Genomic DNA, 24,193 nt, shown 5'->3' with positions numbered 1-24,193 from the left:
CAGCCATAAATGTCTGAGGTTGAACTTGGAGATTCCTGCCTTTCCATATTTCTTCTGCTGGGGTTAGATACAGTATTTGGGATGTAGATTATTGCAGGGAGAAGTGGAAGAGTGGGACACTAGCTGAAGGTGATGATCCATGAAAGGTTTGCAGGAGGACTTCTGCTAGTGATAAGTGTTCTTTAGTCGATCCTTCAGGAACAAGGAATTTCAGCTGCCTCTTAAACTGGGATTGCCATTAAATATTCACTTGCTTTTTAACCTCAAAATTTTTGTGTGTTTCATTGCAATACTTGTTTTAGCAAAATCATAATACAGTAATGAATCAGACTAATGAGGCCTCAAAGCTTTATTTTTTTCAGGAAATAGAGGAAGTTCCTTGTAGCTTCTGAGAGGTTGTTTTATCACTGTGTATCTTGCTAATTGGAAAAGGATAAAGAGAATAATTTCCATTTTAAAGCTGAAGGACTGAGGCACAAGGAAGGCCAGACTTATTTAAATTCACCCTAAAAGAACTGGTATTCCAAATGCCAACTTGGCAGAGGATGACATCTCTAAATGCTTAATAAATAATCATGTGGACTATGCTGTGGATGCAATGTGTGCTGTCTGAGAGATCAGTAAGCTGAGAAGTAGCCTTTAGAATGCTTGTCTGAAAGGAAGTCACAGGGAATGAATCCTCCTTCTCCAGGGACTGTTTTGTCCTTGGTCACTTGAATGTCCTTTTAATGCTGAATTTATGAAACTGTGAATTGCAAAAGCCAGTGGTGTAAGAGCACAACTCCAAAAGGCAGAGAGCTCAGTCACACATGCTAGTGTGGAGCATGGGGGCACTGAGGGTAGCTAGAAAAATAAAATGTGTCCATTTAGAGTTTGGTGAGGAAGTCTGTCATTCTGCCCTAAATGGATATGGTTTTTATAGCTGTGTTCTGAACTTTTGGAGATAGACATAAGTAGAAAGAAAATAGAAGAAATTTCAAATATCAGGGGTTTAAAGCTAAAAATGAAATGCACATATATATATACACACATATATATTCAAAGAAAAGAAGAAATACATCTATACATAGCTAGTGAAGGGCAGGAAGTGGGAGTTTTTGTAAGAGGTTATATTAGCATCTGCAAATATATAGCTTGCATATTGAGAACCTCAAATTATTGGTAAAGGTGCAGTTTAATTGCACACCATAAAACCTTTTCTATTATTAATTGGGCTTTTAATACTATTTGTGCTCAAGGGAAGCTATAATCACTTTATGGGCATGGACATTAGGCAGACATTAAAGTGATGCATTAAAAGTTACATGGAGTGGAATTTTCAGAAAACTGCAGCTCTTTTCTGTACCTGTTTTCTTTGCATCCTAAAGTTTTTAAACCAGAAGTGGAGTGCTCTGCAAAGAACAGAACTCAGAGGGAATCTAAAACCTTGAGCAAGAACTTGAGGTCATGTTCAGTGGTCTGTCTTTTGGAGAAGGTAATGTTGGGAAGACAAACTTGTTCCTTTCAGCTGAATGAATGAAAGAAGGCTCTCAACTTTTTGTGTATTAACCTAAAGTTAAAATATGCCTGCAAGCAAAAGTATGTGTGTGGATGTGTGTCAGGAAATAGAGAAGATCTGGGTTAAAAAAAAAAAAAAAAAAAAAAAAAGGTTGCTATGATGGATGGTAAAAGACAGATCTCTTCTGTATTTTCCCCAAAATTTCAGGCTAGTGCAACCTAGAAGGAATCTGCCAGTAAAGTTATGGATGTTTTCATGAAGTCACTGAAGTCAGGTACAAAATCTCTTCCAGTGGCAGTGCTGTGCCTGGACCAAGCATGATGAACAGAGTGAGAGGACTCACTTCTATGCTTGGAATCTTTTTGCAGGAGCTTGATTGAATGCTTGTCTGGAAGCAAAACAAAACAAAAAACTCCACCTATTAATAGCCAACTAAAACTAGTGGCTTGACAAGGAGCTTTTTTCAGATAGATAAAAGGCATAGGAGCAAATGGGAAACATTAAATAATGGCCCAAACTGTGAAATAACAGGCAGATGACTTGCCCTTAGTGTTCAGAAGAAAATGGGTTAAGCAAAAAGGGGAGCAACCACAGCATTCCACCTGTGATAGAGAATGTAAATCAGTGGTGAAAATGGCATGCAGAGCTCCAGGGCTTGCTTCAATACTTCTTTCTGTAAGAAAAAAAATTAAATGGAAGGATTGCAGTGCACATTTTATTCCTACAGTGCATTTCAAAGGATGTTTCATGAGCAGCTCATCCAGGAAGTAGAGTCAAATAGAATCTGGCCCAAACAATATCTGTTTTGACTGTGATGTTGTTAAATAGATCTTTGCTGGAATTCTGCATGTACCCAGTTCAATAGGTCCTAGAGATAATACAGAAATATGGTGATACTATAGAAATACCTTGGTTAAATTAGCACATGAGACAGGAATACAACACAGAATTCTGAAACCTCTATCCCAAATTATGTGGGATAACTTGAACATTGCCTTTGGGAGAGGGCTGTGGAAGACTCTTACCATCAAAAGATCCAGTGTGTCAGGTGTGTGTAGAAAATGACAACATAGAGGCTGAAGCCATCATAACACTATATTTCATATTCTGGCCTACAGAATATATTATGGGGTATGTGTGTGTAGGAAACAGATGGGCATTTAAACACACAGATCATCCTGCCCTGAATTAGATGGCTCAGTCTAAGTTAGTCAGCCTAAGCTCCTAACCTTTGTTGAACCAACCTTTGCCATGAGAAAGCAACAGTGTAAGGAAAAGGGTCAACAACACAATAATGGAAACTACTTGCTGCCAATAGGATTTGGGAGCTCCAAAGTGGAGTTCTGATGGGTAAACCACCATCTGAGCCTGTTCTTCTGAGTTGAAAGATGAAAAACTAGTAAGACAACACATTGTTTTCAAATATGTTGTAATAAAACCACTAAGTTTTTTAGCCCTGAGAATGCTGTTGCTCCCCTGGAGTACTTTTATTTTTTATGACTTCATCCTGGATCGTCCTGGTGTGAGTCAAACTTTTTATGTTGCCCATTGTACCACAGTAATGGGGAAATGCCTTGTTTTATCATTCCACTCTTTGATTTTTTTCTTGCATTTCTTTTGGAAATTGTATCACCAATAAATATTACTGACACACCAAAAACCAGCTTGCTGGGAGAAAACAAATCTTATCACTCTCTACTGTTTGTGTTCCCCATCTCTACCTTTGCTCCTGTCTTTGTTCCCTCAGTTCTTCCTACAGACCCTGTAAATGACTGCAGAGATGCTCCTGAGTGTTAGTGATGAAATGAAGATTTCACAGTGTTGCAGCCAGAAGATCTCTTGGCTGAACTGCAGGCCAGGTGAGGTTGTGACAGAGGAGTTTGTGATACACTTTTCCACACTATCCTGCCAGGGCAGTGCATTCTTTTTCCATGCTCATTTTCCCATACGGGCTCTGGATTTTTGTTCATTGAAGCCCTGGTAGAAAGTGGTTTAGATGAGACATTTTTTATTTTTTTCACAAAAGCAAAGAATATTTTGAATGCATTTCTTCCAGTAGTTTTATGGAACCATCTGTTAAGCACAAAAAAAAAAAAAAAAAAAAAGCAGAATATTTCTTTTCTCATTATTTAATACTATATTTTATATGAAACTCCAGAGGATTTATTAAACTGAATAATTTCATTGCATTTTTATAATGAGAAAAGTTTATTAGAGAACACAGGGTCATAAAGACTTTTCCTATAAACATCTTAATTGATCCATTTGAGCTTCAGTCTGCTCTTTCCAACCTTCAAACACGCTCACCTCGTGCTCTCCCTAGGATGAGTGAGGATACAGCATGGCCCTTCTGGACTGGTTTTAGCTAAACAACCCAAACATGACCTTCAAAATCAATCTGTGGTCAAGAGCTGGAGTATTTTGCTTCTGCTTTTGGCTCATGCGTTCCTTAGAATTCAATTGAATTCCAGAATTTTATCTTGACAATTAGTGAAAACCTGGCCATGGAATGGTCATCATGAACTTCAAATCCAATGGTTTTGCTGGAATGGTTAAGCAATTTTGTAATTTTCAAAGGAAAGGGTCTGGAGTAAAGTATTGTTTAGGTCTGTTGCCCAGGGAATGCACACATTTGTTATGTACACAGAATTGTGTCACTTGTGCTCCCCATGGGCATGAAAGATGCACTCACACAATGTTTTTCTCTGTTTTATTACTGATACAGCTGTATCCACCACAAAAACGCTGGAGTACACGTGCCCTTTTACTGCATGATTAAAAGAGAATTATATTGTTTCATGTCTCAAAACGTCCTTTGGCAACTATATCTTCTTATTAATTTATTGAAATTGGCAAGCTGAGTGTGTGGGAAGGGGTTCAAGAGTTGCATCAGTTGGATCTGGATTAGTTCCTGACTGGATGTGAGATATTTCTGTTGTAGGCAGCTCACACTCAACTTGAAATGCTACCTGCCCATGTTTGGAGCTGTCTGCCATCTGAAACTCTCAGAAGAACAGCTGCAACTGGATCTCAATTTATGGCATAGAACTGCTGTAGGGATGCAGTGTTGAATAAATCACGTGTGCTTTTTAGGAAAGACACTCGTAATGTAAAAAGGGAAATCAAGAAAAGAGGGAGAGACATAAAAACAGAGAAGTGATGAAGAAAATTTTATTTTAGTTTAAAGACTAGTTAAAATGCTTTTTAACTGACTAACAAGAAAATGTAAGTAGTGATGATATGGATATCCATATAGATATGGAAGATGGTTGCAGCAAATCTAAAAGTTTATATGAATTGGTTTTGTGAATGCCCAGGAGACTTTCTAATGCTGCTTTATGTATATAAACCTTAATTATGCTGTAATAAGGGGAAATCAAGTTATTTTTTTGAACAATTTTTTAACCTAAGGAAACAAAAAAAGTTCTGAAAAGAAATAAAATCTTCATGGATCTTTCTTTCCCTTTTTGACTGTGATACTAATGATAGTGTCTACTCTTTGAAATTATGACAGCAAATAATTTGAATAGACTTGTGTCATGGAATAGTTTGTAAATGTTCTGAAGCAAAATGTTAACTTATTACTCTGACTTCTGCAAATACAGAATTGAGTAGACTTGTGGGGGTTTTTGGAGGGGTTTGTTTCTTGTTTTTTCTTGAGCCTGTACTCTAAGCAGCACAGTGTCATATCTGCTAACTGGATCAGGCAGCACCTGAGAAAAAGCAGTGGGACGTAAATTATCTTAGGATAAGAATGTGTGACACATGAAAGACAAAGAGAGGGGAGACCACCAAGCCTTCTGAAATCTTTAGAATGTATAAAACCTTTTCCTGTCTTCTTCTCCAGCAGAAGTAGCATTTGGTTTTGGCTATGTACCTGGATGCCAGATTTAGAAATACCTGGGCTCCTTCCTGCCTGAGGAAGAGAGAAAGACACAAGCCAGATATTTTGGCTGACCTACAGGTTTTTCATTTAATTTCTTTCTGGTCAAATTGCTTGAAGACAAGGCCTGCTTTACAGACAGGGTGGTCAAAGCAGCAGTTCCACTGCTGATTCACATTAATTTAGATATTTACAGACATATATGCAAAAGTATTCATTCAGGTGCTACATTCAGAGGAACACTTGCTCCCTCACAAAAATTGATGTACACAAAAATACTTTGCAGAAATATTCCCAGAAAAGCAAGCCAAAATGAATGCATGTTTAATAATACAGTGCTTAGCATTTCTTGGATTATGCTCCCGGATGTTTGTGAGATCTTTCAGTGCAGGTAGTGATAAAAAAAAAAATCAGAGTTGGCTTCACCCATTAGGAAAAAAAAGTTTGGATTCTTTCTTGTTTTCTTCAGAGTCAGTTGGCAGTGTATGAGAGGTAGACATTCTTCTGATGCTGGATGGAAATACCATCATATGGCTTTCTTGGAATTTCATTGTGAACTTGGACTCTGAGGCAGCCCCTGGGTAGCTGGGGAGATGGTAAGTGGAAGCACAGATACACACTAATTTCTGGCCCTGATATAATTTTAGTGCATAAGAAGATGGTTCATTTCAGAAGAGTTGTACTGAAGCACCTTCAGAGATGTGGCCACAACTAGCTCATTTTTTGGAGGCAGTTGAGGAAAGGTGGAAATCAGTCTTATTGTACTCAGAGAAATTTAGGAAACATGAAATGTGCCATTAAGTAAAGCTGCCCAAGATGGTTGGGCAAAGCCTCAAAAAAAAAAAAAAAAAAAAAAAAAAAAAAAAAAAAAAAAAAAAAAAAAAAAAAAAAAGTAAAAAAAGAAAAAGCCTAAAAGATATTTGACTTTCAAATTCAAGTCCTTAACACTGATCTATGACAATTTATGCAGTGTTGATATAGATTAATGTAAGTTTGGCAACATGATTTACTCATTAACAATGATGGAAACCAATCATATGACTAACATATATGTCTGAAATTTATATGATGACTGATTATGTGTGTCTTTACAGCTGAAGACATGCCCTCTCTCTATAAATATATATAAATATGCATGGGGTTTTGTGTATCATACCTGTCATTTAAATACACAAAGATACATGAACTTTACAGAACTTTCCCATTTTGGGAGGTGTTTCCAAGGAATCTCATACCCACTGGGATGCATTGGCTTCCAGCACCACAGTCAGGGTGTGACATGTAATTATGAGAGTAAATCCATGCATAAAACCAGAGGCATTTGGCATGTGCTTGCATCCCTGTCTTAACTCTTAGCATGATGAAATAACAGTGGAGCAGAGATGGCACAAACTTTTATATACATTAAAACAGAGTGCAAAGCCTTCCCCATATGTGGTTAGTGCAGGAATCACAGACCCACAATGCTGTACATCCTCTTGCTCTTGTTACCTGGATTAGTTTAAGCTGGGATGTTTACCATCATGTGCACTGTAGTCACCATTTCAGTATCTTTTTTTTTCTTTGGTTATATCTAAAGTCACTGTAGGACTTTCATAAATCCTTTACCACACCACTGAAATAAGAGGAAGAAAGAGAGAATGCCAACTTTCATAATTTCTGTTAGAAGACAGCATTTCTTGAGAGCTGGAGGGAAAGTGCTGTGGCTCAGAGCTGCTGATTACTGTGTAACTCATTAATTATTAAGTAATGAAGTATTTTGCTATGTAAGCAATTAAAAGTCCTCTCACCTATTGAGCTGGTGATTCCAGAACCACTTTTGTGTCTTTGTTAATGAAGCCACACAAATTTTTGTGTCTGTTCAGATGCCAGGCTTCTTCATTTCCAGTTGGTACACATACACAGGGTGCAGCAATAGCTAGAAAGAGCCTGAAGCCTCAGAGAAGATTTCTCAGTAAGTCTGAGGTGTCATCTACTGGCTGTGGTCAGGATGGGGTTTGATGGGGGAAATTGAGTATTGTTCTTTGCCCAGCAGTGGGGAAGATGCTGTTTAATGGCTCAAGGCAGGAGCCTCCTAAGCAAGCTTGTGTCTGGATATGATTTAAACGATTTATTGTGTGGAGAGTAAAATTTATTATCTGAAAAAGCTGTAAAATGACTGCATGTTCTGCACACCCTGGTATTTCAGATCTGTCAAAAGAGGACAGATCTAGTCTGCAATGATGTAGAAACTGAAATACTAAAATAGCTGGCTGTTGAAATAAAATAGCAATAACAGGATGAGATGACAATCAAAAATCTTTTAAAGTTCCAGAAATAGATTTGCCCCTGAACAGAATCACTTTCTGTGCAAGTAGGATCAAAAGTTTACACGATTGGAGAACAGCTCTGTCTGTCTTCTAATTCCTAATTTCTTATGGTTTGGGCACCTGAGGAGTGCCATAGAATGGCTTGGAACTCTGTATCCCAAGCAGATCAGTTGTTTGGTTTTACTATAGCATATGAATAAATTTGCTTGCAGCTGGGAATTCATTCTTAACAAACAAAAGCTGTTTTACAGCCAAGAAGGATCTCTGATCCCTAGTGCTAAACCCCGAGCGCCGGCTCTCACAGCGCTCGAAACACTCAAAAATTGGGAAGTGACAACAAATTGGTTGTGAAATGAAATCACTCCACCAACATTAGGGGGATTTTGCAAGTAATCCTTGGTTTAGTCACCAGGTTATTTTAACTGTGGCCCTCTGCTTCTGATGCAGATATTTCCAGTACTGAGAGGAAGCTGTGATGGAAGCTTTCAGATGCAGCGTGATTAAGTCAAGGGTATAAAGATATGGATCTCTGAGGAGCAAGGACATGAACCCAAGTAGGACTGATTTGCTTTCCAGCTTTTTAAGAGCTGATGTTAAAACACACAGCTCTGCCAGTAGAGCTCAAGAGGTAGCTTTTACATTGCAGCTACACCGTGTCTGTAATAGGGTTCAGTTATCGTGCTAATGGTAAGTGAGGGATCTGCAAAAATTTTCCAGATTTCTAGGAGAAAAAAAATAAAATGAATGCAGTCTGCTTCACATAACTGTCTGCAGTGAGCAATAAAATGGCTGTAACAGGGATCGTTGCTTTGCACATGGAAAAAAATATAGGTTTTCTATATACTTGTAATGCATTTGCTTAAAATTTATTGCACATGTATTTAAAATATATATCCCCTGTATAAAATACTGTCTGTTTAAAATGGGACAACTTTGCCAATTTTCATAATATTTCAAATACATGGTATAACAAAATGCATTCAAAGTATCATTAAAAACTGATACTTTTGGAACATTTAAATATGATTATTTGCTGCCTTGAGTATCTTTAAAGAAGCATGTGTGTGGAGCATTTTTCAGATACATAACTGAGGAGAACAAAAAGAAGATTCCCTCTCTCCTTCTGGGGAACCTGTGACAAGATTTAGTCCAAAATAATAGTGTACAGCAGGCTGAAGGTACCTTGGTGTCTTACCTCTCTGTGCTTTGTGTAGTAGCAGTATAATATTTTCTACTGGCTAGATTCAGTATAAACTCCTGACTTTTCCATACTCAGTGATGCAAAGTATCCATGGGCTTGGCTAAACACAGATAAACCAGCTTTACAACTGTTTTCTGCTGCCAAAGGAGTGCAAAGCAGCTGGAACTTATTGGTCTTATATCTTTTCAGTGTGTTCAGAAACCCATGAGTTTGGTTGAGTTTTGTTTTGTTTGAATATACAGCAGGTTGCTGTGGGAAAGGCTGGTTTGTCTCCTGAAATGAGAAGCCAACAAGGTTCACAAACTCAGAGCTGCTGGGTGTGCAGTACTTGGGCCAAGCTCTGCCTTCACAGGTTGAATGTAACTAACAGGAAGCACTGCACTTGCTTTGACAGACACATTTTATCCCTGGAACTTGCTAGAAAATGAACCTGGAGCATTAATTCTCTGATGGCAGCTTTAGGAAAAGAGAGAATAACTGAAGGCACAGAAAATTCTATGATGGGCAAATGGTGTGGGGGAGAGTAAATTGTGCCTAAAGCTGATCAGGAAATAGATTTCCCAGCCTACAGGGGAAAAAAAAGAGTAAAAAAGAATTAGGGATGTAGAACTTTTCCTACTTTGTGTCTGGATAACAATAGCAATTAAGAAAAAATAATTATGAACACGACCATTGTGTGCTTTGGTTAAGGTTATCGATGACTTCTGCTTTGTGTGACACAGGTTCAAGACCTCTTATCTCTGAGCCAAACCAGGACTTAAATCTGCATTCCTGAGATGAATCTCTCACCTTCAAGATATAGAGAGATAGGCAGTAGTAAAAAATCTTGGGGTTGCAATGCAAATTGTGTTTTGGACAGGGAGGACTCAAAGTCTAAATTTATACATACGTACAAATAGTTTTGTTTTAACAAATCTGTGCTATTTGAAGAGAAACACTTCTCAAAATTAATAATGAATTAAAATTCCTGACAGTTAGGAAGGTGCCTGATGATTTCACACACTTTTTTTCTCTGCTGGCTATTTAACTACTCCATGTGAAATATTTATCAGAAAGGACAGAGCCTATTTCTCAACAAGCTGGAGAATAATTTGGAATGTAAAAGCAGCTTGTGTGTATTAGGACACAGCAAAGTTCATGACCTTCTTTAAAGTCTCACCAAGAGGTCCTGGAAGCTGGAAATGGAACAGGCACCTTTTGAAGCTTCTTCCTGCATTTCATCCATGAACTGCTTTTTGGATCCTTGGTAGGTTTGTAGATTTTGAACTGTGATATTTTCTCATGAGCATTATCTCTCCTCCTTTCCTCTGGATGTGACACCTGGCACTAGGTGTGTGATCATCAATCAGGTTCCTTATTTTGCAGGAAGAAAAGATAGAAGGTGTGGAGCATTTTATGACTTCCTACATATATATTTGGCACAGCCATCCTTGTGATTTTTACATCCTCATGTGCCTCCCCAGCTTAAGGTAATTCAGAAATTCGTATTTCATGCTTCCCTTTCTTGCTGCAATACTTTTTCCTTTGGGGAAGGTGATAGATGGCAGTTTTCCCTTTTGAGATGCTTGACTCCTGTTGGTACCTTGTGGTCAAGTAGACATGCCTCTCATCTGTTTTCCTTGACAAAATCACCCAGAACCTGCCTGAAAAATACTAAGCCCAAGTGACAGAGTATTTCTGAGGATACAGGGAGCTGTTAGAGCTGCCTCAGTATTTTCCCTTCAGGATACTGAGTGGTGCCTGTGGCTTCACAGCTGTTGGATTCTGGTGGGCTTCACACTCTAGAGCTCAAGTGGCAAGGGACAACATGGCTTTGTTCTTAGTTTCCTACAAATGTAATTATTTCTAGGGGTTTACAAATCGATTGTGAACGTACTTTGACATACATTCTTTGTTGATTTTTACTTTTCCAATCTTTTCAATGGTTGGACAGTTAAAAAAGCTAGCCAGGGAAATCATAATCTACTGTAACTAAATACATAAAAATCCAATAATAAAATTATTGAGAAAAGCCCTGAAGACATTTATAAAGTAATGTAGAAAAATGTAAATCATTCAAAGAAACACCACAGCATGGTGTAATTCATGATTATGTTAGTCAAATAACCATGTGTTGTTTTCAATAGGAAAAAAGTGCCAGATTTTATCCTATAGACTAAGCAAGCAGTAGAAAACACTGTCTTCAGAGATCTCCATCATGTTCAGAAGCACTGAGAGCAGTTCCCTTCATAAAGGGGTTTCCTTCTTTCTCACAAGAGAAAGGAGCAAGTGTAGGTACAGCTTTTTCTCAGGGAATAAAATCTAGGTATGGAATTGTTATGAGGGAAGGAATTAGATGCAGGCATTTGGACTTGGTTGACTGAAATTTCATGTTCTTATGGAAAGTTTGTAAAAGAACAAATGACCTAAAAAATGTATGACACTATTGTGTCAAATAATTTTAAATGATTTCTGAAAAAGAACTTTATTCAGAGCCTTACTAATATCTTTTATTGTTTTCTTACTGTTATGTACAGTATTTTTTAAGCTCATATTTTCATCTTTCTCCCTTCAATGCTGAATGGGTCATGTAGATTTTCCTTAATATTAAATGCTGTCTAATAAAAGTGCAACTTTGCTTGCTTTTTTTTAAGCTTACCACTAACTAACTACAGGTTCAATTAATTGGAAGTTAAACTTGGAGTAATTTTTCTACCTGGCCAACAATACATGTTCCATGAAAACTTTGCTTGAGTGACATAATAAGCAAAGTATTTGAACAGAATAATAAGCAATCAAGCAAAAAGGATTCTAATTCTTTTCAGCAATGTTCCAATGAAATTATTAACTTTCTAACAGGAAAAAATTATGCACACCTTTACTGTATGTTTATGATTAAACCTAAAATTCCAGAATTATTAACAGAGTAATCTGACAGGTATTTCTATTCATCAAAATCTTGGACTGCCATGAATCATCAGGAATCCTTTTCTCACAAGAATTATTAGAATAATTCTAAATCAGCTGTTGGGCAAAATGAGCCTCTAAAGTTTTAGATGTTTATAAATTATAAGTACATCTTTCTTAAGCAGTTCCCAGTCGTTCTGGAGGACAGTTTAATCTGTTGTCTTGTCATCATTGGTTTTTGCTCCACAAGGGAATATTCTACAATATGTTTTCTTTGACATGTAATATGACTGCTGTCCATCTCTTGCCAGATGACAGTGTGAATTATATAGAGGAATTAATTTGCTGCAAGACTTTGGTTATTCCAGGAAAAGTTAACCATTAGGTCTAGAGACAAAATTCCTGAAGCTTGGCTGGACTAGTGAGTGCAGGGTGCTTTTGTGCCGTTTGAGCTTGCAGAAAGCAAGAGCAGAAACCTGATTGGAATGCTGAAATGATTATTTGAGCTCATATGGATGAAGAGCTGTCACAAGACCCATCTCAGTTTTAACTTTATTTTGTAAAACTATATATAGATTAGGCACAGTCATGTCGATTAGTAATTTTTGTCTTCCTCTCATGTAAGCATAAAACTAGTTTAACAGAGTTTCCTGGGAAGAGCTTGATGAATCCAAAGCACACAAGACCTCATCCAGCTTCCTGTCTGTAGGTAATGCTGCAGTCATTTTGGATTAGCGATAAACGCTCATGAAATTGGAAACAGGTTCTCCCAGCTTTACACAAGAATCTGCAAAAACATGAATACTTGTACCCAGAAAGTATGATTCCAATCCAAACATCATAAAATAATATACAGTGCATGCTTAACTGCATGCAGGGCCATAAGAATGTATTAAATGACATTGCCAGATGCCAAAGACAAATATGGTTTCAGCATTCAGATGTATTGGAACCTGGAGGAGATGATGGCTTTTCTTGCACTGTTGTCAGGGGTGTATTTCTGTAAAATTATTTTTGTCCTTAGTTTCTGGTATCATTTCCCTCATTCCTTTGCACGCATGCTGTGACCTTCTCTTGGATGCCTGAAAAAGCTCTGGTACAACCTGAGCCTCTTCTCACCATTCCTTGAAGTCCTTAAAGGGTGCAAGGCCCCTTCTGGAAGTGCACAGTTATAAAGATACTGGGAAATCCTCACCAAATTTGGTGTAAAACATATGGGTTTTATCCCAGGCTGTGAAAGTGAATTGCCACCCATGTGCTTTCACCTGAACAGGTCTCATTTTTACACCAAGGTATTTATCCAAGGTCAGAGATCTAAGAGAGGAGAAGGCAGATACAGCCATCTTCAGTCCTTCAGACAGTCACTGTAGTTTCTTCAGAGAACTACTGGGATCACAAAAACCATGATTAGAAATGTTGATCTGAACACCAGCCCCGTGCAATTTGAGAGAAAAATACAGATACAGTGAGTAATTCATACTTGTCAATGTTCTAAGGACTTGGAGGGTGAAACTTCCAAGTTTAGAATTCAAATATAGAATCCAAACTAGAGACATATATCATGATTAAATGATACAAGTTGGGAGGCAATAATCTGAGAAAGCACTTACTCTGGGTATCTCATTAAAAAAATAAAATTGGAGTGGGGCATTTGCCAGCACATAGTTCTAAATTTGGAGCTCAGCTTAAGCCATCCAGTGTGAAAAATCAACGTCTTTTTGCTCATCCTTCCTGAAATGTTTAGGCTGCAGAAGATGAAAAGCAAACTCAACTTTTTCAACCACAAGATAAAGTAATAATAAAAGAAGACTACAAGGAAGACGTGTAAAAATGACAAAACTAGCCAGGCTGCCTCTTTCCAAAATGCTTTTTCATATGTGTGAAATGAATTAGGGATTTCCCTAAGCTTTCAAACTAACCCTGAATTATAGCTGTGGTGCTAGGTGATAGCATCTCTCCCAGTAGGAACTGAATCAGAACAATGATGTTCAGTGACAACAGAAAATCCCCATACTTACCATTACAAATATGGGTAACAATCTTACAACTTTGAAATTTATTTACTTTTTTATCACTGTTGCTGATGTTGTTGCCTCTGTATGAGAATTCTGGACCAGTTTGAGACCATCCACTTGAAGTCTCTTGCTCTTTTAAATGATCCACAATCACCATTCATCATATTTGATTCAATATCCCAAAATCACAGAATGGTTTGGCTTGGAAGGGACCTCAAAGACCATTTTGCTCCAACCCTCCTGCCATGGGCAGGGGCACATTCCCCTAGACCAGGTTACTTAGAGCCCCATCCAGCCTGGCCTTGAACACTTCCAGGGATGGGGAATCACCATAATATTCTTGTCCTGCAGGACTAGGGCAAGTATTCCAGCTGTGCAAATGTTTCCAGCTGAAAATGAAAAGTCTCACAGTAAGAGTGCTTTCCAGGGACGTGGATAAGCAGCACTTGGATCCCTGCTCCAGCCTCATGCCCCTCAGAATTGCAGACACCTGCCAAGCACTCTTACTGGAAGAGTGCTACTCCTGCAGCCTGGTCATTCATCAGCCATTTGCTTCTCCCTCCATCTGCAGCAAGAGCTCTTTTAGGTTTCAGCAAAACTTTGAAATTTCTTGCCAAAATCTTTCAATATGAAAGGAAATTTCAGTTGCCTGGGAATAGACTCGTATTTTGTCATGGACCCTCCGCCTCAATAAATGCAATTTGCCTCCTGAAGTTACAGTTGCCACAAAAATCTCAAAAAGTTTGCATTGCAAAACATGTCCCTGGTGTTGTTCTTACAAGGCATGAGAAATGATAACAAACCAAAACCTTACCACCATGCACTTGAACGCTGTGAGCTGGATTTTCTGTACTGTTGGAATAATCCAGTTTCTTCTACAATATCTAATTTCACAGATAGAGGTGATAAGGGAGGAATAGGGAAGACTTACAGATTTACTGGTAAAACTCTGTCTCTCAAATATACCTGGAATGGTACTTGGCAGAACAATTCTACCACTGTTATGTTTTCTTCCACATGCAGCAGCAGTGGCAAGTACATAATGTTATTTCACAGTTACATTTCAGATTTACTTTATTAATCTCAAAATATGCGTGACTTGCTGGACAATCCTGCCCACAGATAACACCTTCAGGTCTGCCTAATCTCAGATATTTATCTTTAAAATGTTTTGGGTTTTTTTCCCCCCTCCAAGGAGGCGTGCTAAAGCTTTGTGGAGCAAAGAAAAATATCATTTTATCCCACATTTCTGTTTTAGGTATCGTTGTGGTTTTGTCCTTTTTACTATTTCTGAGCAGTTCTTTTTAGCTAACTTGTCCCTTATCTGCAAGCAAAGCAGTTCAGTTTTGCAAGAATAACAGAGACCTTTCTCCAGCATTTCATTACTCAGATTTTCAGGTTCTATTCTCAGAGAAATTACTTTGAATGAGATAACTGTTAATATAATTACCATGTCATCATAATTTCTGTTTGCAACTGCATCTATGATCTGTACGCTGAATTACAGCAGTATTATTGAGGGATTAATTTTATCTGAGGGTTTTGGTGTTTTTTTAAAACCAGAAAAGTAAAATAGAAATCCAACACAACCAAAACCAAGAAAAACCCTAGCATCCAGTTGCAGGTAAGCTCTGAGGGGGCTAGTTTGCATTAGCAAAGTTAAATAAATAAACAGAGGAACTTCTGGCTTGATTCAATGAGCCATACTTAGACTCTCACAAAGCCACTGTTGAGGGCCTGTTTTTGCAGAACTGCCACACTCTGCAGGTCACAAGGACAAACTAGGTCCATAAGGGAAAGTATTTTAGGTTTAAAAAACAGGGGAGAGAAAAAAAGTGCTGATTTGGCATTCATAGTCTCTATGGCACTGCAAACTCCAAATGCAGTAGCTCAGGCAGCATGGTTTTTGTCAGACTGCTGGCCTGCCTTTCTTTAGGGGATCTGGAGATGAATGGAGCTGTATAAAAGGAATTCCTCACGTCCAAAGCTTTCCATCCTTGCAGCTCTGCTGATGTGGCTTGTTCAGCACTGGAGTCACCTGGAGGCTGAATGAATGGACCAACAAATCCAAAGGGTGGAGCTGGGGTGAGCTGGGAGCTGCTCTGCAGTACCAGGTGCTGTGTCTCAGTAGAAATCACCCAAATTTCTTATCTATTGTACATTCCTTGCCCTTAGTGACACCCCAACCATCAGGAGATGGGCTCAGCCAAGGCCTTGGTCTCAGCTGTAACAGTGATTTGTGAGAGATCAAGAGAGCAAGGGCAGTGAATCTCCCTTGAGACTTCTGTGGGTTTCTCTCACTGTTCCTACATCTCCAGCCATAGTAGCATTTTTCTTGAAAATCAGAGTGATGGCAGGAGGTAGGGATGACCAAAACTGGCTCAGGGGTACCCTATCAAGTGTTCTGGTTTTGAGGTCTCTGCAGCCTTCCTTCCTCACAGGAGCTGTGACTAAAAGAGGATAATAAAGTTCTTCAGTTCTCCACTTTAAAAAGGAGAGAGAGAAAAAGATATTTTTTCATTGTGCAAATTTTTGTTCCCCCTTCCTGAGGGACTGGTGTAATTAACATTGATTTCTTTTGCTTTCCATCTGTAATTGCTGGAGAAGCTCTGGTGGTGGAATTTTAACCCTTCCATCTTTCTACAGCCTTAACACTGACCTTAACGTTTCCCATGAGAAATAAGGGAATTTGCTTAATCTCTTTGTATGGGGCCAGCCATGGGTTATTGAAAATGACCTACAGTTATTGTGCCAATGAATAAAATGTCACAAGCAATTTTGGCAAACCTAAAGAGCAAACTAATGGAAAGGCTTGTCAGTGAAAGTCAGAAAAAAAATCACCTGTTTTTAATATCTACCAGGGCTCAAATTCAGCTTTTATTTCACATATAAAGATATTAACTCTGAAGCATACACCCCCTTTCTAGAACGACTTATGGTAGAATTTTTCAGAAAATTGCATTAAATAATCTGATCAATATTCAAAATGATCCAGATTAAAACTTAAAGACAAATTGCTTTGCTAGTTTCTGCTTTGAAAGGAATTTTGAAAGGAACAGGCGTTTCTTAAGAAGAATATTTTAGGGAGTATCTAGGAAAACAAAATTAGCAAAACCATTGTGCAACTGGTGATGTAGGATTTATTAATCCCTGGGTCACATGTGCCATGGAGCTGCAGCAGTTCTGTATCCTTAAAAATGGCTGGTCAGAAATTAAGATAGTGTAAATACAGAACATCCCCTGATTAAATACTTCTGCAAGGAGCCAAGGGATCTACATGTCTACAATGTGGTTGTTGCTGCTTTTGTTTATGGTACCTTTTAATGGAATTGAAGAACCAAGAAGCAGCAGCTCTACACAGAAATGAACTTCTTGCAATGAGAAAAATTTGCAGAGAGTGCATCTGTTTGCTGGTAAATGACATCATTCTACTACCTACACACTCCCCAGCACCTTTGCTTTTTAAAATAACTTTCAGCAAGGGTCCAGCTAATGCAGAATTGCAGATTTTCATTTGACATGAGGTTTTCTGACAGTTTATATCGTTTATTCTTTTAATGTGTGTCATGAAAATCAAGCTGTTACCCCCACTAAGATATCCCAAAGAACAAAGCATGAGAACAAATTCTTTCCAGCCTTACACCAAGGCAATGGGACTGACTTTTCAAGGCCTGTATGATGTAAGTGGGAGCAGTTTGGCTTTTGTTGTATAGCATGTGTATATAAATATATGTGTGTATAAAATAGAGATGAATGTAAAAATGTCAGCAAGGGAATATTTTAGGCTAAGTGTCAGAAATAGTTTCTTTGCAGTGAAATCTTTTATGGTAGAGAACAGTTTCTCCATTGGGAGAAATGGTGGGAGCTTCTTTACTCGATTAAAAACTGGACAAACCTCTTGGAGCACAGCATGGAGCAGTCTTGTGTTGGCAGAGATATGAGCTAAGCACCTACAAGCTCTTTTCCACCCCCAGTTTCCATGAAAGATAGATGGATGGTTTGATAACCCTCGAGGCAGTTTCAGCAGCATAGTGCTAATGTAGCTCTTATACTTGCCAGACCAAGTTTTCAAAAGACATTTGGACAAACTCTGCCTGAAGTGGTTCATAAATTACACTGCATTATATCAGCAAAACTCTCTTCAGGGAGGTGACTTCAGCAGCAAGAAGCCAGGACATCCACTGGGATTATTGTTTTTACCCTTGGGAAGTTAAACCCTTGTGAAAGCCTTTCCTGAGTACCAATGGAAGAGAGGTGACCAGGAATGTGTAAAACATCACCCAGACTGAGCCTGCCTGCCACCTTCCCTTGCATTTCCTCTAAAAAGTGCCTGGCTCAGAGAATCCCTTTGGTGAGTGTTAGAACTGTCAGTGTGCCTTGGCCTCAGGAGAGAGGATTTATTTGCTTGGAGGGGAAACAGTGGAAATTACAGAATGAATTGGGAAAGAGTTTACGCCTGATCACAGAGGTAAGGAAATTTAGAAATTAAATAAGAGCATACAGATGGAAACATTTCCTTTTGCTGGTATGGACAGTTTTATAGAAAATTTAAGCCACATAATACTTGCTTTCTTGTTAGGTTTGCCTTTCACAAATCCTCTAAAAGCACTTCACAAGCAGTGATGAGAACCAGTGGATGGTGTTCACAAATGGCCATGCAGGGAAATGGGGGAGGGCAGTTGTCCTGCAGAGTTATTTATCAGAAGATGTATAGGTTTTCTATCTTTCCACTTGAGGGTTTTTGAAAGTGACAACTCTGAGTTATACTTAAGAAGTGTCTCTTACAGATAAATTCTGGGCAGCTGATAGATATTTTCAGTCAGAGACATTGTCCCAGCTTAGAAGCTCCAGCAACAGGCAATGGGGAGAGTGGAGGGTCTGCATCCCTTTCAGTAAAAATTTCACATTGCTACAGGACAATAATTAGTGGTTTCTGCTGTGATTTTTTTAATTTAATATTCTTAGTAAGATTTTTGGATCGATTCTTTCAAAGACTTGTACGGCACACTTGGATTTGAGGATTCCCTTTGGAATCTCTGAGCACACTGCAGAGCTGCTGTTAAATCCTGTCCTTGTCCCTAATTCTGAGTCCATGGGCATGTCTGTGTTTCATGTGTGTAGAGCATATGGCAGGGTTCTACTTGCAAGTGGAGAGGGAAATATAAAGTAGTCACTGCCAGGAGTTGTGTGGAATGTTTCAAGTACATCCTGAGGGGTTTGGGATACACCTGTACAGTAATTATCCATCAAGTGTTCTGTGGAATGTTTCAAGTACATCCTGAGGGGTTTGGGATACACCTGTACAGTAATTATCCATCAGAGCCCCAACCTGAGCTGCTTGAGCACAGGGGTTTCTCGTGGTGATTTTTGTTCTCTCTTTCAGGTGGAGAATGTATTAGCTGGTGATGCCATTCTCTTTCTCTCCTGTTCCACAACAGGATTTCCACCCTTGATGGAAGTGAATAAAACACCAGGTAAAGATGAAATATGTTTTATTATTTTATTATTTAAGCTGTGGCTATTGAGGAACTGAAAATTAGGTTATTTAGTGAAATGGTATGGTGGGATTGTACTGGGTTAGAGTTACATATAGCCAGAAGGGCTCAGGTAAAGAGTGTGAGGTGCAGGAGAAAACAAAATATTTTCTGTAAAATGGATTAATCTTAGAGTAAGATTTGTTATTTATTTATTTATTTGAGAGGTATTAATGGTAATTAATTTTAAATGAAACCAAGAGGGGTAAAAAAGTTGCATTGGGCCCAAGTGAAAAAGAGATGTGGCTACTTACAACTTTTATTAGAAATGTTCACAAAGCATCTAATTAATCAGATTCAATGTTTAGAGCCATAATTCAGTTGTATCAATGTTTCTGAGAAGACCATTGCTGCTCAGGGCTGTGACTCAGGTGTTTTCAGAGGAGCTGAGAGACATCTGCTCATGTGACTTCATTTAATTCATAGGAGTACTTTTTAGGAAAAAGAGAAATTTGAAAGATGAAGCAAAGATCTTAATGAATAAATATTATTACATAAATACTCAATAGTTATCATGCATAAGAGCTGACAGGACATAAACTCTGCTGAAAAAATCTTGTTAGGTAACTTGCCAAAAGCTGAATATATCCTAATATGCCATTTGTCTTCTTACAGTCATTTAAATCCCATGAACAAATACAGGGGAAGGTGGAGGGGGGGGAAATCTTAGTTCAAGCTAATTTTAGCTGCCAGTGTGTGGCAAGGAGCTTTTTCCAGTGCACTGGGGTAAAGAAATGGACAGGGAGAAGGGAAGCTTGGTGTAACTCCAAAAATTCCTTCTTAAATTTTTTTTTATTTTAATGGCACAAACCATGAGCTGCAGAAGTAGTTGGGAGCAGGAATCACTCTGCCTGCAAAAAGGCCTGGAAAGGGCTGGCACATGGGAGGAAGGAGACATCCTTCCAGAGATTGGCACAGCCAGTCACAATTCTTCATGAGGTGATACTGGGAAAGTAATAAATACACACATTAAAAGAATTCCTCTATGGAAGGCCTTCTTCAAGCCTCTTTCTTGCAGCAGAAATACTTTCTATTAAAGGAATTGTCTGAGGCAGCAAAATGAAGCACTTTGAGCCTGTTTTACGAGCCACCTCTCCCCCTGGCTCTCTCTGTACATATCTGTGTGTAACTATTTTAAGTTAAGCACAGAGTTTGAGCTCTAGCACCATTTGGAAGTGTTGCATTTGGCGTGTCAGGATTTCCAGCACGCCAGATTAAAGCCTGGGTCCTTTGGAAAGGGGGGATGCCTGTCAGTCTGTCTTGCAGCAGGGCTTATGTATCATTTGTAAGTTTTTAATCATATTTCAGAGCCATGAAATGATGGCCTTTGGTGCTCAGCCAAAGCTCTGCTGTTGTTTTCAGCAGCTGACTGGCTCTGTTTGAGCACTGGGATAATTTGGGGATCGTGGCTCACTCCTTCACAGAAGGTGTTGGGAATTATGAGAATATGAACAGAGTTGGATGGGTTGCACATGACTGCAGATTTCAGATGGGCTGCAAGGCTTGAGAAGGATCACAATGAGCAGGCAGCAGTGCTGGTGGGCCTGATTTCATTCACAGAAGGGCCTCCAGTTTAAATTTTTCATATTTTCCAGTTGTCATGCAACGTGATAAGAGGTGCCAATTAATCAGCTAGAGAGACTGAGAATCGTCTGAATTAGAGGCTTTAAAATAATCTAAAATAAAATGAATTAAAAACATTTAGGCTTTTTTTAAAAACATCTTTGGGCTTTTGGGCAGGGAAAGAAACTTTGCAAACAGGTCTTATTGCTGATTCAAAATGACTTATTGTAGCATTCACAGATTCTAACTTTTTTTTTTTTTTTTTTTTTTTTTTTTTTTTTTTTTTTTTTTTTTTTTTATCTGGATATGTTTTGCCTTCTTTTGGAAAGGATTTGCAGAGTGAAGAAATTAATCCATTTCCATAATCTAGTATTTCAATAATAGGTGTCTGAAACAAGCTGTTTGTGTGTTCTCAGCTAGAGAGCCAACCTGATACCTGCAGGTCACAGCTTCCCCCAGGGAATCAAAGGGAATCACTGCAGTGATGGCACTGATGCCACCACAGCACTAACAGCTCTGTTAAATTATTAACAAAACATAAATAGCAAACAGATAAAGAGATTTCTTTCTTTTTTTTTTTTTTTTTTAAGCAGCTGCTTCAAAGTGGAAGTTTAGAGTGCAGGGGTTCCTGGAATATTGTTTATTGATATCTTCTGACAGCTCTTTTCATCGCTGCTGATCTGGTATTCCTTCCTCTTTACTGCTGTTGTGAAGATTAGTGCTAGGAAATAAAGACATACTTTGGGATTTCTGCTGGCAAAAATAAATATACAGTGTCCTCATGAAGTAATAAGTGAATAGGATCCTACTGTAAATATTTTGCAGGAGGGAGATGGGGTGGGGACTGAGGCACAAGGATCAAAACACGTTTTCTGAGGTCAGCTAATTTAGTACAATAAAAAGCTACCAAATACCTAATGATAGATTTCTTCCATACCATAATGCATTTATAAAGATACTCCTGATACTTAAAAGTTTAATGTAAAATAAGAAAAATATCTTCTTTTCCTAACTTTTCCTGCCTTAGAAGATTGTGTTTTTAAGCCAGCTTTAGTGTCTTGATCTAATTCTTAACTGCATCACTCTACAGTAATGCTCATCACCACAAAGAAAGCCTTTAGTGTTTTATAAAGCAGTCATTTTGTAAAAAAAGCTATTTTTCCAAAATAACAGTTCAGCTTCTTGCAATGTTGCTGTCAAAATTTTGGAGAGAATCAGGGACTTTGATTTACATGGGAATTATTTTATGAAAAGTAGTTTTAGGGTGCCCCTGAAGTGCCCACAAAAACTCATGGATTCAGACTCCTTTCTGAACACAACAAATGTGAGATTCTGGGCTTTGTAAAAAATGAAAATAATGCTTAGATAGAGGAGCTGCTGAGGTTAGCAGGGAAGGATATTAGGTGGGCAAGAGGAAGGTGCTGCTTTGGAAGGTTTTCTTTAGAGATGGTAATGGAGTTTTAATTGCAGCAGAGGATGGAAAAAAGAAGCCAGGACAAGATGGGGTGAGAATCTCAGGCAGGCACTCTTTAACTGAATAGTATTTTCAACATGTCTGTAAGGATAATATTAATATTAATTTGTTGGTGTTAATATTTTGTAAATATTTTCTGCCTCATCAAGTGCCCTGAAAAATTATGTTGTCACTTTAATATAATGGCATAGTTTTTACTCCTGGAGTTTCTTCATGGGCTAAAATGTGCTAGCTTTGACTTAGGCCTGACAGTAAGAGGGAGATAATTCTAATTTTAGAAAGAGAACTTTTACTAGATTCACCCCAAAATGACACTTGGTTTGCTCAGCTATTTGTCATGTGAAATATCCGTATGGGGCCTGTTTTTTAATACTATTTGGCAAATAGCCAGGTTTTCCCAAGGCTGGCATCCAGCTTTTGGAGATCAAGAGATCTCAGCTCACAGGAGATAGATGGTATTCTCAGCCCTGCAGAGGCTGTTGAGAGGGGAAGTGACAAGGTTACTCAGTGGGTTACAAATCCAACTGGAGCTGCTGCATAAGAGACTGTAAAATTTAGTCAGACTAAATTATCATGATTGTACCTCTGAACCTAAAATCCTTTTAGCAATGAAACTAAAAAAATATCCCTGGAAAATCCTTCCTAGCCTGGCTCTGTTCTATTTCTTTCTGCCTTGGATTTTCTGGGCTTTCTTTTGTTCTTATTCCTCTAAGGAAATGCAGCACTGCTGAATTACCCTGAGTAAGTCCCAAATCTGCTGTGGAGAGCCAGCAGAGCCCTGGGTGAGGTGCAGTGATAAAGGCTCCTGCAGAGCAAGAAAGGACAAGGATGACAACATTCAGCACAGAACAAAGCAGCATCAAGGTTTTAAGGATGGCTGTTCCAAGCCTCTTTGGGATTCTAACCTTTTTTTTTTTCTTTTTTTTTTAACAATGAATCTGTGTCAGTGTTTGATGTTTTTGGTTAGTAGGTTTCAATTCTCCTTCTGCAGTAGCAAAGGCATTTATGCCAGAAATTTCAAGAAGCCTTGTTCCACTACCTGGAGTGGAGGGGGAAATCTATAAAAGAGTAAAGGAGAGAAAGAATTCCACACATCCACCAATGTTTTTCTCATTCCCAAATGTTCTGTCTTTTCATTCTCTTGGTGTTGAGAATAATTTTTCGTTTTATTGTATTCTTGAGTATCTCTCACCTAACACATTTTATCTTGCTAATAAATTCATTTTCTGGTAGTTTTAATTTTAAGTGGTGTTTGTGACACCAGCTGGGTCTTAAAGTTGGTAATAAATGATCACAGCTCATAAAATTTAATCTTAGAAAATGGGAAATTGATTCTCATCTTGTTTGAGTGGTCAGATACCATGGTGTGTAAAATAGATAATAATTGTGCTTAGTCCTATGCTTTTACCTACCCAGGGACACACTCTTAAAATTTGTAATGAGTAAAAGTAGAAAGCTTCAGTTGGGATTCACTTTCAATTGTGAGAATGGGGTAAGACTTACAAGAACTCTACAGAGTTGAGGGATTTCGGTGGTAGCTGGAAATAGCATAGGGGTGGTGGTTTTGAAACCTCTCCAGTGAGTGAAGCATAAATAGAAAATATTGCCACTTCTCTCTGTGAAGAACTATATAAAAGTTTTCACTTCTATTTGTACACATTTTCACTTTTATTCTGGAAAGTTTTGTAGGATAGTCAAGCATTTCCTTTTCTCACTGAAGCTGGGCAAGTTTATGCCCCCCATTACCATGGAGTGCTTTTCCTTTGGCAGGAGAAAACACAGATAAATTTAATCAGTCTTCACATCCCTGTGGAATATTTTGATTCATTT

The sequence above is a fragment of the Oenanthe melanoleuca genome, chromosome 4 (assembly GCF_029582105.1).
Source record: "Oenanthe melanoleuca isolate GR-GAL-2019-014 chromosome 4, OMel1.0, whole genome shotgun sequence".
NCBI lineage: Eukaryota > Metazoa > Chordata > Aves > Passeriformes > Muscicapidae > Oenanthe > Oenanthe melanoleuca.
This window is presented reverse-complemented; position numbering follows the sequence as displayed.